Source organism: Lissotriton vulgaris, chromosome 4_1, assembly GCF_964263255.1.
Source record: "Lissotriton vulgaris chromosome 4_1, aLisVul1.2, whole genome shotgun sequence".
Lineage (NCBI taxonomy): Eukaryota > Metazoa > Chordata > Amphibia > Caudata > Salamandridae > Lissotriton > Lissotriton vulgaris.
This window is the reverse complement of record NC_141691.1, coordinates 1,056,357,650-1,056,371,321: the sequence shown is the minus strand read 5'-3', so window position 1 is coordinate 1,056,371,321 and position 13,672 is coordinate 1,056,357,650. Positions and strand designations below refer to the sequence as shown.

At 43.8% G+C, this 13,672-nt stretch overlaps 1 long non-coding RNA gene and 1 pseudogene across 1 annotated transcript; one reads left to right on the top strand and one right to left on the bottom strand.

Annotated features, from left to right (window-relative positions):
* Positions 1–290: 290 nt before the first annotated feature.
* On the bottom strand, positions 291–13,190 carry LOC147722858 (uncharacterized). The gene is made up of 3 exons (XR_015310046.1): positions 13,142–13,190; positions 1,613–1,719; positions 291–415 (listed from the first exon to the last, which is right to left on the bottom strand). It is a non-coding gene; the product is annotated as an uncharacterized LOC147722858 (long non-coding RNA).
* LOC147722859 (uncharacterized) lies at positions 10,213–11,632 on the top strand (annotated as a pseudogene).
* Positions 13,191–13,672: the final 482 nt, after the last annotated feature.

The following is a 13,672-nucleotide window of genomic DNA, read 5'->3' as shown; positions in this document are numbered from 1 at the left end:
CTGAGAAGTTGAATGAGGAAGGTCTAGGCTATACTTAAAGCGAATAATAAAACGTATGAATTACAGATTCTAACATCTTCATTTTAGCGCATCCCCGCCAGTTAATCAATAGTGAAGTTGAGAATATTATGTTCAACCACACCTTCAAAAATATATACATCGGAAAAAATGCCAATTTTTTTAATCCCACCATCTTAGTCATCAGCTGGGCATCCTTTCTACTCTGCTACCCATTTCAACACTATGATAAAGGTGTCTTATTGCTTACTAGACAATTGATAGGCCTTCATGTCAGATGACATCCTTCTTTAGCTTTATAATGTCAGGGCTCCAATTGACCAATTGCTCTGAGTGAAGATGACACTCAGTAGGATTCGGCTATATCATGGAACAATGGTCCTTAGAGAGGAAATGTCTGGAAAGAAATGAAATATAGACCTTAATGGGTGCTATATGCATTTGATGTCCAGCCGGACAAGGAATTAAAAAAATTTCAATGCAATCAAATGAACATAAAATTGGAAAACAACACAATAGAGTGGGACGCAATCCTGCATCCAGTACACAAAACAGGTAAACGAGAAAACATTGCACGTAAAAGATTTCAGGCAAAACAAGAGCTTTGTAAGTTTGACATCATTAGGGAATGAATCAAGGTAACCACAATAGTAACCACATTAGTCATACACAGTGGTTAAACGTGGCACTATTTAGTTTGTCAATGACGTTTCGATCCCTGGCTAAAAAAATAAAGGGATCATCATCAGGACTAAAGAATGCAATGCCTGAAAAGAAACTCAATGCCTGTTGAAGAAAAAACAGGAAGAAAAACAGGGGAGCCTGTCAAAGACCTTAGGAATCAGAAAGTTTCAACATGTCAGCAGAGCCATGCATTTAATAGCATGTGGTATTCGAGCGAAACATATGGTAACAACGTGAGTTAAAAACAATTGCAAAGATTGTGACATGGCCTGTAGAGCACAGGGTGTTCTCAACCTTTGAGCATTGGCAAAAGAAGGTGAAAAGAGTGCAGGGGCGATGATCGCAGTATAAGTGCATCATAATTGTGCCTAAGTACGTGCGGAAAAAAGGACATGCTGGTCAACAAACTTGGAAATGTGGCGCATCATGATTGTACCCAAGTACGTGGCCTATCATAATTGTGCCTAAGTATGTGTTGAGATCGAATCATGCTTGGCAGCACTCACAGTAGTGTTGATGAAAAAGGTTACGTTAATAAAAATGGCATACCTCCTGGAATTACGAAGGTTGTTTCAAGGGTCGTGATGCGAGGGCTGGCTGTCAATACTGTATAAAGGGATAAAGGATTTAGCAAGAAGCGGATACTGTAAATGTAGCGTATCCAAATAAGCGTGACCAGCAATGGGAATTACCTGGGCCCTACAAGTCAAGGAGAATAATTCAATAACAGCAGGGAGCAGACTGCAGTACCGGGAATCCGGGTAAGTTGCAAGCGTGTAGAGATATGAGTAATCTCGGCAAGGGGCTCGATAGCACTGTGAAATGCAGAATTTGGTGTGGGGTTAGATACAGTGCGTTTGGCCCTCCGGAGGAAGGGTCGAGACGGGGAAGCCAGCACAGTTACGCTTACCTTTAGAATTGAAGGCGAAGATGCGCCTGTGGTTCCGATGCACGATAGTCAGAACTAAGAAGCTTGTGAATTACCGTGAATAATATAGGCCGTGAAGAGGCGGCCATCTTGGGTGAGGATATAAAAAGGAAAGAAAGACTTGAGTAGTACTAAGTGCACTTTCTGCAAATGCCGTGTTGGAATTAAAAAACAAAAACTTTTACATGAATAAGCAATTTGAGGTGATAATGTACATCTTTGTTTGGCAATTGCAACATGAATACATAATACAGGCAAAGCATTATTGTCAATGTTTCAAAAAGACTTAAAATAACTGCATGCAAGTATAACTGTTGAAAAACGGATTATAGCATCAAATTTTAGGGCACATTAGGACTAGGTCTAGATTGCTTAGTGAGCATATTTATGGAGGACAGAGAATACAATATACATCACTCGTTGCATGTGTACTGCAAAATTGCAGAAACAAATTGTACCATTGTGGAATATCAAAGACAGTGTACGGGGAACTAAAAGACTCAGCGCACAATAGTCACTGGGTGAGGTACAGCGATTACAGTTACTATCTATGGAAAAATGCAGAAAACATTACTGTTCATTTAGTGTGAGGCATGAGCCATTGTGAAAAGAGATTCATAATAACGATGTGCAATCCTCATTTCTATTGAGCCCGCTCCTGATGGTGTCGAAGAGAATTATGGATTTAAGTTCTTCCCTGTTCAGCAATTGGGCCATGTCACTGCCTCTTTGGGGAAGTTTCAGCACTTTGAGGACTGTCCACCGGATGTCATCTTCATTATGCTTAGCCATGGAAAAATGTTCTACTAATGGTGCATTTGGCGTCTTGATCCTAATCCTGCTGCGGTGCTGTCAGATCCATGTCTTTATTTTCTGTGTTGTCTGGACGATGTACAGTTTTAAACAAGATTAACAATGAAGAGGGTCAATGGGGAATGTTTAATGACCATACAGTGGTATCATCCCCTGTACCGTGATTATAACAAAAGATACCTGTAGGTCAAAAGGAAAAGAAGGTAAACTGTCTGAAAATATGTGTTGATTAGGGAACAGTCACAAAGTCCATACTTAAATAATACGTGGTGACCATCAAATGATTCCCATCAGATACCCATCCTGTGCCGCCCTACATCATTTGGGATCCTTCACCCGAAGGAAGTGATGTACAACCACTAGAGATTAGGTGAACTGTAACCTAATCAAGTGGAAAAAACTCAAATGTGATGGTTTGGTGTGTATGGCATAAGGAGGGTAAGAATGAATAGTAGTGCAAGAATGTGTTAAAGTAACAGTGTTAGAACAGTGAGTGATTTTAAGATTGGGTTGTAGAAGTGGAGAAAAATTATTTTAATGATATCCTATCCACACCCAACAATAAAAACAGTGCAAGGTAGTATTAAACATAACTACTCGGATGGATTAAAGGTCAACATGTTTTTGGGGTAGATGGAGTCTCGAGATCTCCTCCTGCTTCATCAGGACCTTGTGTCAATGCTACTGCGTAATGTGAACAATTAATAAAAGTGAAATGAATGTCACCTGAAATTCGCCTGTTCAGACAGTCACGAAGGACGAACAAACAAATGAAAAACAAGAGAAACACATAATTATTGTCACCAGTTTACAGGACACATAGTGAATGTGTTATTTACTTAAAGCCAATCATTATATTGGTCAGGGGGTCTCAATAAATAGATCATAAGATGTAGTTGCCCTTTTATGTGGGACCTATTAAAAAGATACATTTATCTTTTACTCACCCAATGTGTGGGGAATATACGCTCCACCTCACCTGGCTACAGCTCAGGTAAAAACGGAGCACCGCTCTGAAGGGAGAAAAGGAGGAAGGAAATAAAGGAGGAAAGATGCATAAACTGTGATCATAGCATCTTTAAGACAGATTGCCCAAAGCATTTATGTATGGAACGTATATTACATAATTAGATGAGTGCCTGGGTATGTTAATCGATGGTAGCTAATAGAATAGTCACCCATTCATTTGCACCCGCTTATAAATGATGTCTATAGAATGAGAAGAAAGGAAATTGTCTTCAGCGCTTAGCTTTAATTTAGTCACAAAAGGCTGCACATTGCTGTTCAAGCTTGTAAGTAATCACATGCACATCTTGCGAGTTTGAATCTGTGAGGTAATCGAGAGACGATCATACAGCGTGTCTACAACACCCCACCACTGCAGAAAGGATAGTACGAGCTTTATTGCCTGATGCGCCTCCTTTCCTCAATATATTTGGAACACGACCACACACCCCCTACCCTGCTTACCTGTCCGTCGGTACTCCGGACATCCGTCTTGGCTGTCGTGGAGGGAGGTACCTTGACGGACAGGAAGCGGGTCTTTATCCTTCCTGGTTGCCGAGCATCAAAGACGCGATTGAAAGCACGCGTCACGTGGTGTTGCGTAAGGAACAACATCACACAAGACAACGTCTTTATCCTTCCTGGTTGCCGAGCATCAAAGACGCGATTAGAAGAACGCGTCATGTGGTGTTGCGTAAGGAACAACATCACGCAAGGCAACGTGGTGGTTACCGGCTATGATGGGAATTGTAGTTCCTATGCGCTGTAGTTCACAATGAGCGAGGCAGAACTCGTTTTACGCCGAAATATCGCAAACCCATAGAGTGATTTTATATTTGCGTGTTTACAGATATAAATATATCTCTCACTCAGGACTTGTGTGTGTTGTCTACCCGGAGTTAATTGTACGAATTAGCGCAGGATACGTGCCTTATTGTGACTATGTTGCCTTATGACGAATCACAACATCAAAACTTACTGAGAATCCTAGTTTTTGCATGCCGTTGTATTGGCTGTCAAGAAACAGGGTGCATCAATATGCTGATGTCTAACCTGGCGTGGAGCGTCTAGGATAGATAAAGTCTTGATGGTGTCTGAATATTGAGTGGTGTTTATAACGTTATCATTTGTGCAATATATCTTTCATATGTATATACAGTGATTAATGCACTACATTGATGTCAAAAGGGTGCATGATGTTTGTAATATGTAAACCTTTATGTATTAAAGGTTAACCTGGGCATTTCTATAATGTGAACCCCATATAATTAGCGATCGAATTGACCAGGTTATGTATATGGATCAAATATTCACGTGTATTGCACAAACCTTCAGTTTAATCTTATCCACTCTCATTTTTAAGTAGAAAAGATTACTACAATATCCTGCAACTGAGAGCAAACGAGAGATGTAATTCACAATGACATCCATGGAATGTCTTTGTTCAATCCTGTCTTGTGAGTTTGTAACTTATAGACCCATCTCTGCTCACGTTTAAATAGAAATGTACTGATGTCCACAATGTGTGCCGGTAGTGTAGGTTGCTCCAAGACTGTCCACCTTATATCTGTGGGAAGATGTTTTGCCAGTATAAAGTGATTAGTGAGTTTGGTAGCCTGTCTATTGCATCGTATGGAACTTTTGTGTTCTGATATTCGTAATTTAATTTTACGAGTGGTCATGCCCACATACATCTTATCACAGGGATATTTGATTAAGTATATCAAGTTTGTACTGTTGCAGTTTGTGAATCTGCGTTGTTCCCAAACTCGCTCCGTCCCGATATCGATAGTTGTTGTTCTTGTTGTTTGGGGACATGCTGCACAGTGTCCACACGGGTGATGCCCTGTAACTGCCAGCATATTCCATAAGGTTCCAAGCCGGCTAATAACAACCGAGCCGGCCTTCTTGAAATCCTACCACCTAAGCCAAAAACTGAACGCATGACCTGCGTAAGCACATTCGGAACTTTTTCCAATCAAATCACCAAGATTGTGAAGAGGCATTGGGGTATACTAAACACCGGCAAAGACACTTTGCCTCTTCCACTCTTTGCTTATAAGAGAGCACAAAATTTGAAGGACAAATTGAACCATACGAGACCCAAAAACGAGGGACCAAGAGCAGTTGGAACCTTATGGAATATGCCGGCAGTTACAGGGCATCACCCGTGTGGACAATGTGCAGCATGTCCCCAAACAACAAGAACAACTATCGATATCGGGACGGAGCGAGTTTGGGAACAACGCAGATTCACAAACTGCAACAGTACAAACTTGATATACTTAATCAAATGTCCCTGTGATAAGATGTATGTGGGCATGACAACTCGTAAAATTAAATTACGAATATCAGAACACAAAAGTTCCATACGATGCAGTAGACAGGCTACCAAACTCACTAATCACTTTATACTGGCAAAACATCTTCCCACAGATATAAGGTGGACAGTCTTGGAGCAACCTACACTACCGGCACACATTGTGGACATCAGTGCATTTCTATTTAAACGTGAGCAGAGATGGGTCTATAAGTTACAAACTCACAAGACAGGATTGAACGAAGACATTCCATGGATGCCATTGTGAATTACATCTCTGTTGTTTGCTCTCAGTTGCAGGATATTGTAGTAATCTTTTCTACTTAAAAATGAGAGTGGATAAGATTAAACTGAAGGTTTGTGCAATACACGTGAATATTTGATCCATATACATCACCTGGTCAATTCGATCGCTAATTATATGGGGTTCACATTATAGAAATGCCCAGGTTAACCTTTAATACATAAAGGTTTACATATTACAAACATCATGCACTCTTTTGACATCAATGTAGTGCATTAATCACTGTATATACATATGAAAGATATATTGCACAAATGATAACGTTATAAACACCACTCAATATTCAGACACCATCAAGACTATCTATCCTAGACGCTCCACACCAGGTTAGACATCAGCATATTGATGCACCCCGTTTCTTGACAGTCAATACAACGGCATGCAAAAACTAGGATTCTCAGTAAGTTTTGATGTTGTGATTCGTCATAAGGCGACGTAGTCACAATAAGGCACGTATCCTGCGCTAATTCGTACAATTAACTCCGGGTACCCAACACACACAAGTCCTGAGTGAGAGATATATTTATATCTGTAAACACGCAAATATAAAATCACTCTATGGGTTTGCGATATTTCGGCATAAAACGAGTTCTGCCTCGCGCATTGTGAACTACAGCGCATAGGAACTACAATTCCCATCATAGCCGGTAACCACCACGTTGCCTTGCGTGATGTTGTTCCTTAGGCAACACCACGTGACGCGTTCTTCCAATCGCGTCTTTGATGCTCGGCAACCAGGAAGGATAAAGACGTTGCCTTGCGTGATGTTGTTCCTTACGCAACACCACGTGACGCGTGCTTTCAATCGCGTCTTTGATGCTCAGCAACCAGGAAGGATGAAGACCCACTTCCTGTCCGTCAAGGTACCTCCCTCCACGACAGCCAAGACGGATGTCCGGAGTACCGACAGACAGGTAAGCAGGGTAGGGGGTGTGTGGTCGTGTTCCAAATATATCGAGGAAAGGAGACGCATCAGGCAATAAAGCTCGTACTATCCTTTCTGCAGTGGTGGGGTGTTGTAGACACGCTGTATGATCGTCTCTCAATTACCTCACAGATTCAAACTCGCAAGATGTGCATGTGATTACTTACAAGCTTGAACAGCAATGTGCAGCCTTTTGTGACTAAATTAAAGCTAAGCGCTGCAGACAATTTCCTTTCTTCTCATTCTATAGACATCATTTATAAGCGGGTGCAAATGAATGGGTGACTATTCTATTAGCTACCATTGATTAACATACCCAGGCACTCATCTAATTATGTAATATACGTTCCATACATAAATGCTTTGGGCAATCTGTCTTAAAGATGCTATGATCACAGTTTATGCATCTTTCCTCCTTTATTTCCTTCCTCCTTCTCTCCCTCAGAGCGGTGCTCCGTTTTTACCTGAGCTGTAGCCAGGTGAGGTGGAGCGTATATTCCCCACACATTGGGTGAGTAAAAGATAAATGTATCTTTTAAATAGGTCCCACATAAAAGGGCAACTACATCTTATGGTCTATATATTGAGACCCCCAGACCAATATAATGATTGGCTTTAAGTAAATAACACATTCACTATGTGTCCTGTAAACTGGTGACAATAATTATGTGTTTCTCTTGTTTTTCATTTGTTTGTTCGTCCTTCGTGACTGTCTGAACAGGTGAATTTCAGGTGACATTCATTTCACTTTTATTAATTGTTCACATTACGCAGTAGCATTGACACAAGGTCCTGATGAAGCAGGAGGAGATCTCGAGACTCCATCTACCGCAGAAACATGTTGACCTTTAATCCATCTGAGTAGTTATATGTTTAATACTACCTTGCACTGTTTTTATTGTTGGGTGTGGATAGGATATCATTAAAATAATTTTTCTCCACTTCTACAACCCAATCTTAAAATCACTCACTGTTCTAACACTGTTACTTTAACACATTCTTGCACTGCTATTCATTCTTACCCTCCTTATGCCATACACACCAAACCATCACATTTGAGTTTTTTCCACTTGATTAGGTTACAGTTCACCTAATCTCTAGTGGTTGTACATCACTTCCTTCGGGTGAAGGATCCCAAATGATGTAGGGCGGCACAGGATGGGTATCTGCTGGGAATCATTTGATGGTCACCACGTACTATTTAAGTATGGACTTTGTGACTGTTCCCTAATCAACACATACTTTCAGACAGTTTACCTTTTACAGTTCGAAAAATCGCAGCAATTCACAGTAGTGTTATTGAATGTGAAGGATTTGCCTTCCATAGAGAAATCACACATGTTGCAACATCCGCACCTCAGAGTGACCAATCAAAGGGGCCATTCCCCATATTGAGTCAAGAGTGGTGGGTGGACTGGGGTTGGGAAGTGAAGCTCTCACTAAATGATTTTTTAGATTGCGACTTTTGTGGACAGCAAAGAGCGGTCATTGGAAGTTAAGGCTAGCTACATTAAGTATTGGCCAGTGTTGGAGAATGGATTTTCAGATGTTATTGGAGACCGGTGAGAATGTGGTGACAAAAGCAATCCTGCCTGTATCATTTTTATGTTTGGGACTTAAAAGAACTTCACGTGGGCAGTACCACGCCCTTTTGGATGCATTCCAAACTAACTTTTTGGGATATCCTCGGTCTTTAAGTTTTGTGGACAGAGTATTTGCCTCTCTAAAATCATCCTCTTTAGTGGAACAGTTATGCCTTATTCTTAGAAATTGGGGAATAAGGACTGTGCTACCCATTTCAACACTATGAAAAAGGTATCCTATTGCTTACTAGACAATTAATATGCCTTCATGTCAGATGACATCCTTCTGTAGCTTTCTGATGTCATGGCTCCATTTGACCAATTGCTCTGGGTGAAGATGACACTCAGGAGGATTAGGCATCAGCAAATATGCCCTAGGGAACTATCTGATTATGACTGCAAAGCAAGTAGGCCCTGTAATGGTAAAGCACTGTGTGACGGGGCGTCCGGACAGGACATTACTACCTCAACAGACTGGTGGTCCGCCACCTCACTCTCACCTTGCCCCTTTTTCCCACAGCTGCCACCTTGTCCATGGAATGAAGAACCGGTGGCAGGATGGCCGGACGATAACACGTATGGTCCCTTTAAGTTCCCGGACCAAGAGGAAGAGGCCCCGCCCCTTGAAGACGTCGATACGTCAAAAGGAGGAAGCAGGAAGGACGCGACGGACGGCGTTTCCCTGGAGGGCGTGGAAGACGGAGACGGAGAACTGCGGCGTTCGAGTGAGACCGAGCGGAAAGAGACCGGGATCGACACGCCAGGAGGCCAACGTTTCCACGCTTCGCCCCGCCACGTTCCCATGGGAGGAGCATGGCTTCAAGAGGTACGGGGTCGTGTGGCGGGCTGGGTCGGGCGGAAGAGTCAGCCCCGTGTATAATTCTGTAAAGCCCCTTGTGTAAAGTTAGCCCAACCCTTCCCTCATGTACACTCCTACCTCACGACTTGTGTAGCGTTCACAGTACACCACTGGTTTCCCTCACTCCCGGCCCTAAAGAGTGTTATCCGGTCCAACCAGTGTTTCTGATCCGCTTTTCCTTTTCTTTTCGGTACCGGAGCGGAGGAGACCTGAGCGGAAAGACCTTCCCTATCTGGACCATCTCGTTAGCTGAGCAAGATACTTTTCCTTTGGACCCCTCAGCTCAGTCCCAGGAGCGAGCAGCACCTTTGCTTAAAAAGACTTATATTCCAATAAAGCCTTCCCTAAAATCTTTATTCAAGTCACCGGTGTTTCGGTTTTCCCCGAAATCTCCAGCCAGTCCAAACCCAGTAGCCGAAAAACCGAGTAGCCCAAGCCCCTCTGGACAACTGGTGTCAGAAGTGGGATCCCCACCACCATCCGTCTGTAACAAAAAGATGGAGGCCCTGATCGAGCACATATCAAAGGCCAAGAAAAAATTGGAGTGGGCCGTGGAAAGTCAACTAACCTCTGCACAGGCAGACTATGAACTGTTTACCACCACCATTACGGCCCAGCTGGAGAGCCTTAGGAATGTGCCGCCTCCCACCCAGGTCATCCCCGGAGAGGTGCGTGTGCATAACCCCCATTCCACCGGTGTGGCCCTCCAAAAATATGTGCATAGCGAGGACCCGGACACCTTCCTGTTAAACTTTGAAAGGGCTGCCCGGGCAATGAGCTGGCCCGAAGAGAAGTGCCCGTTTTTTCTGGCTCCGCTCCTCACAGGTGAAGCCCAATCAGCATATCAAGCCGCTAACCTCCTAGGGACCACAGCTTATGCGACCATTAAGGGGGTTACCCTAGATCATTTGGGTCTTGATCAAGAGGCCTATCGCATTCGCTTTCGAAAGGAAAAAGGGGTTCAAGGACAGAACCCGAAGACTCTATTCTTCAGACTAAAGATGGCCGCAGACAAGTGGCTGCGACCGGACCTGTGTAGCAAAGAGGAAATACTGAACAAAGTTTACTTAGAGCAATTCATGGAAGCTTTGCCATATGCCACCCAACGATGGTTGCGTCAACACGCTGGACTTACAGTTGAACAAGCCACTGAAATGGCGTCACACTATGCTCGGGCCCAGCCTAAGACGAACCCATGGGAAAATGAGAAGGCACTCAAAACAATACCACCCCCGAAAGTTGACAAGAGACCCAAAGTTGCTACTGAGATCCCCAGACTGCTTAGACCTACGGGAATGATTTCCCCTATGAACAAAGGTCCTCAGTGCTTCAAGTGTGGGGAATGGGGTCACATAGCGAGAATGTGCTCCAGACGAAAACCCCAAGAGGAGCCTATGGAGGTCGGATATCTCCCGAGAACAGTGATGTACTCCGCGGAAATGGCCAGCACATTTTATGTGAGTATGAGGATGAATGGTTTTAGGGTGAAGGCCTTGTTAGATTCTGGGTGCAGACAGTCTGTGATCCAGACACGCTTAGTAAAACCCGAACAGATGAACCCCCAGAGTCCAGTATATATCCGTCGTGTACACGGAGATGTGAAGCCACACCCTGTAGTCTCCTTCACCATATCTCTACCAGATAGAGAACCCTGTATGGTCCGGGTAGGGGTGGTGGATTCCCTGCCAGAAGATATGATCCTAGGAACAGACAACCCTGAATTCCTTTCCCTGTTCAGGGAGACCCTCTCCAGGCCTGTACCGAGAGGGGCCTTACCCACATACATGTTCCCAGAGCCTTGGGTAATTGATAGGAGTTTTTGCTTTGCTCAGGGAGAGGATAGGACTCTGTTCCATGCATGTTAGAGCGCACACGCCTCAGACGGGAACAACATTCAGACGTACCCCCGCTTCTTGATTAAGAATGAATTGCTGTACCGACAGGCTACACAAGATGGAGAACTACAATTGCTGGTGCCCCGTTCCTTCCGGGAACAGGTACTATTCTTTGCACACGCTAATTTGACGGCTGGCCATGCAGGGAAAGAAAAAAACACTGAAAGCATAGTTCGACATTTTTTCTGGCCGGGAATCTATCAGGATGTACAAGACTTTTGTGCCAAATGTGAAGTTTGCCAAAGAAGAAACACCCACCGACCCACTGCTGCGCCTCTACAAAAGATGCCCATCATAGGAGTACCATTTGAAAGGGTCGGCATGGATATAATCGGTCCCCTGCCAAAGACGGGACGCGGACACCTATATGCCCTCGTGATTGTCGACTACACGACACGGTTCGTGGAAGCCTTTCCTTTACGAACCACCAGAACCTCTGCAATCGCCGAGAAGTTTGTAGAGCTCTTCTCCCGCGTGGGGTTCCCCAAAGAGATGCTTACAGATCAGGGAACCCCCTTCACGTCCAAACTCATGAAAGAAGTGTGTGCGTCTTTAGACATCAAGCATTTGAAGACCTCTGTGTACCACCCCCAAACTGATGGCCTTGTAGAAAGGTACAACCAGACTCTCAAGGCAACACTAAAAAAAAATGCTGACCGCTGAAATGCCCACCTGGGACCGACTTTTGCCTATAGCCCTGTATGTCATAAGGGCTTAGAAACAATGCAGCCTGGGATGTTCGTCCTTCGAGCTCTTATACGGAAGACTTCCCCGGTCCCTCCTAGAAATGACAAGGGATATGTGGGAAAATGAAGAATCCCAAGAACAGAAGAGCATGTTGGAATATACCACTCAGCTGAGAACCAAACTGGGAAAGCTACGAGAACTAGCCTATTCTAACCTGGAACATCAACAAGAGAGGTATAAAATTCTGTAAAGCCCCTTGTGTAAAGTTATCCCAACCCTTCCCTCACGTACACTCCTACCTCACGGCTTGTATAGCGTTCACAGTACACCACTGGTTTCCCTCACTCCCGGCCCTAAAGAGTGTTATCCGGTCCAACCAGTGTTTCTGATCCGCTTTTGCTTTTCTTTTCGGTACCGGAGCGGAGGAGACCCGAGCGGAAAGACCTTCCCTATCTGGACCATCTCGTTAGCTGAGCAAGCGGGAGCAAGATACTTTTCCTTTGGACCCCTCAGCTCAGTCCCAGGAGCGAGCAGCACCTTTGCTTACAAAGACTTATATTCCAATAAAGCCTTCCCTAAAACCTTTACTCAAGTCACCGGTGTTTCTGTTTTCCCCGAAATCTCCAGCCAGTCCAAACCCAGTAGCCGAAAACCCGAGTAGCCCAAGCCCCTCGGGACACACTGAGAGCCACTGAAAGCATTGGGCTCCCTTTGAAGTTGCGATGCAGTCACAAGAATATCTATCGTAAAAAAAAATCCATCTTGAGTATCAAAGTCCCACAGTCCCACATGGAGAGTGCAGAGAAACAGGTTAAATTAGCTTCCCTGCAGGAGAAAGTACGTTATTCGCTCAACTAAAGACCGCTCAATCCAGGCTCAAAGGCAGGATTTCCTCTGATGACATATTCCTAACACGAGTATCTAAAGCAGGCTTTATCAGCCTTGGAGACAGTCAAAGTCATGAATTAATTATCAGGAGTTCCATAATGTCATCCATATTACTACAATGGTGACAGAAAATATATTTACGCTGAAGACCCCACTAGAAGGTACTGAGGACATTGAGATGCTATGAACGTCTTAATAAAAATCAAAATGATTACATGTGAGTTTGACTTACCAAATAAATTTATGAATGAAAGCAGAAGGCTGATGACGTTTTTTTTTTTCTTTTTCTTTGCTCGTCTCAGCAACGCTGGGGCATTCTCTTCTGCTTTACTGCCACTGCTGGTCAATCAGTATATTCTGCAGATGGAAATGTCCAATGTTAGTCTATTATTTGAACTTGAATATTTTCATAGTAATGCAATAGAGCAAACAACTGATTTTTATGCAGCGTTAATAACAATAATGGCTTCTGTAATATTGTGAAAATCTACAGCTCACTATAAATTAAAATCTCAGTTGTTTTCAACCTAGCATAAATTGTAAATTGGCACTTGTATAGCGCACTACTCACCCGCAAGGGTCTCAAGGCACTTGTACGAATACCGCTGTGGAACCCATCCTGGCTTTCCCTGTGAGGCATCCACTCCTGGGCACCCCCAAGGTGGAGGCCAGGCATCCTTAGCATTGTGGGGGCCGTTGTGGAGATTAAGCAGGATATTGCCCAGAGTTGCAGAGTGGGACTCCATGATTGGAATAGGCACCG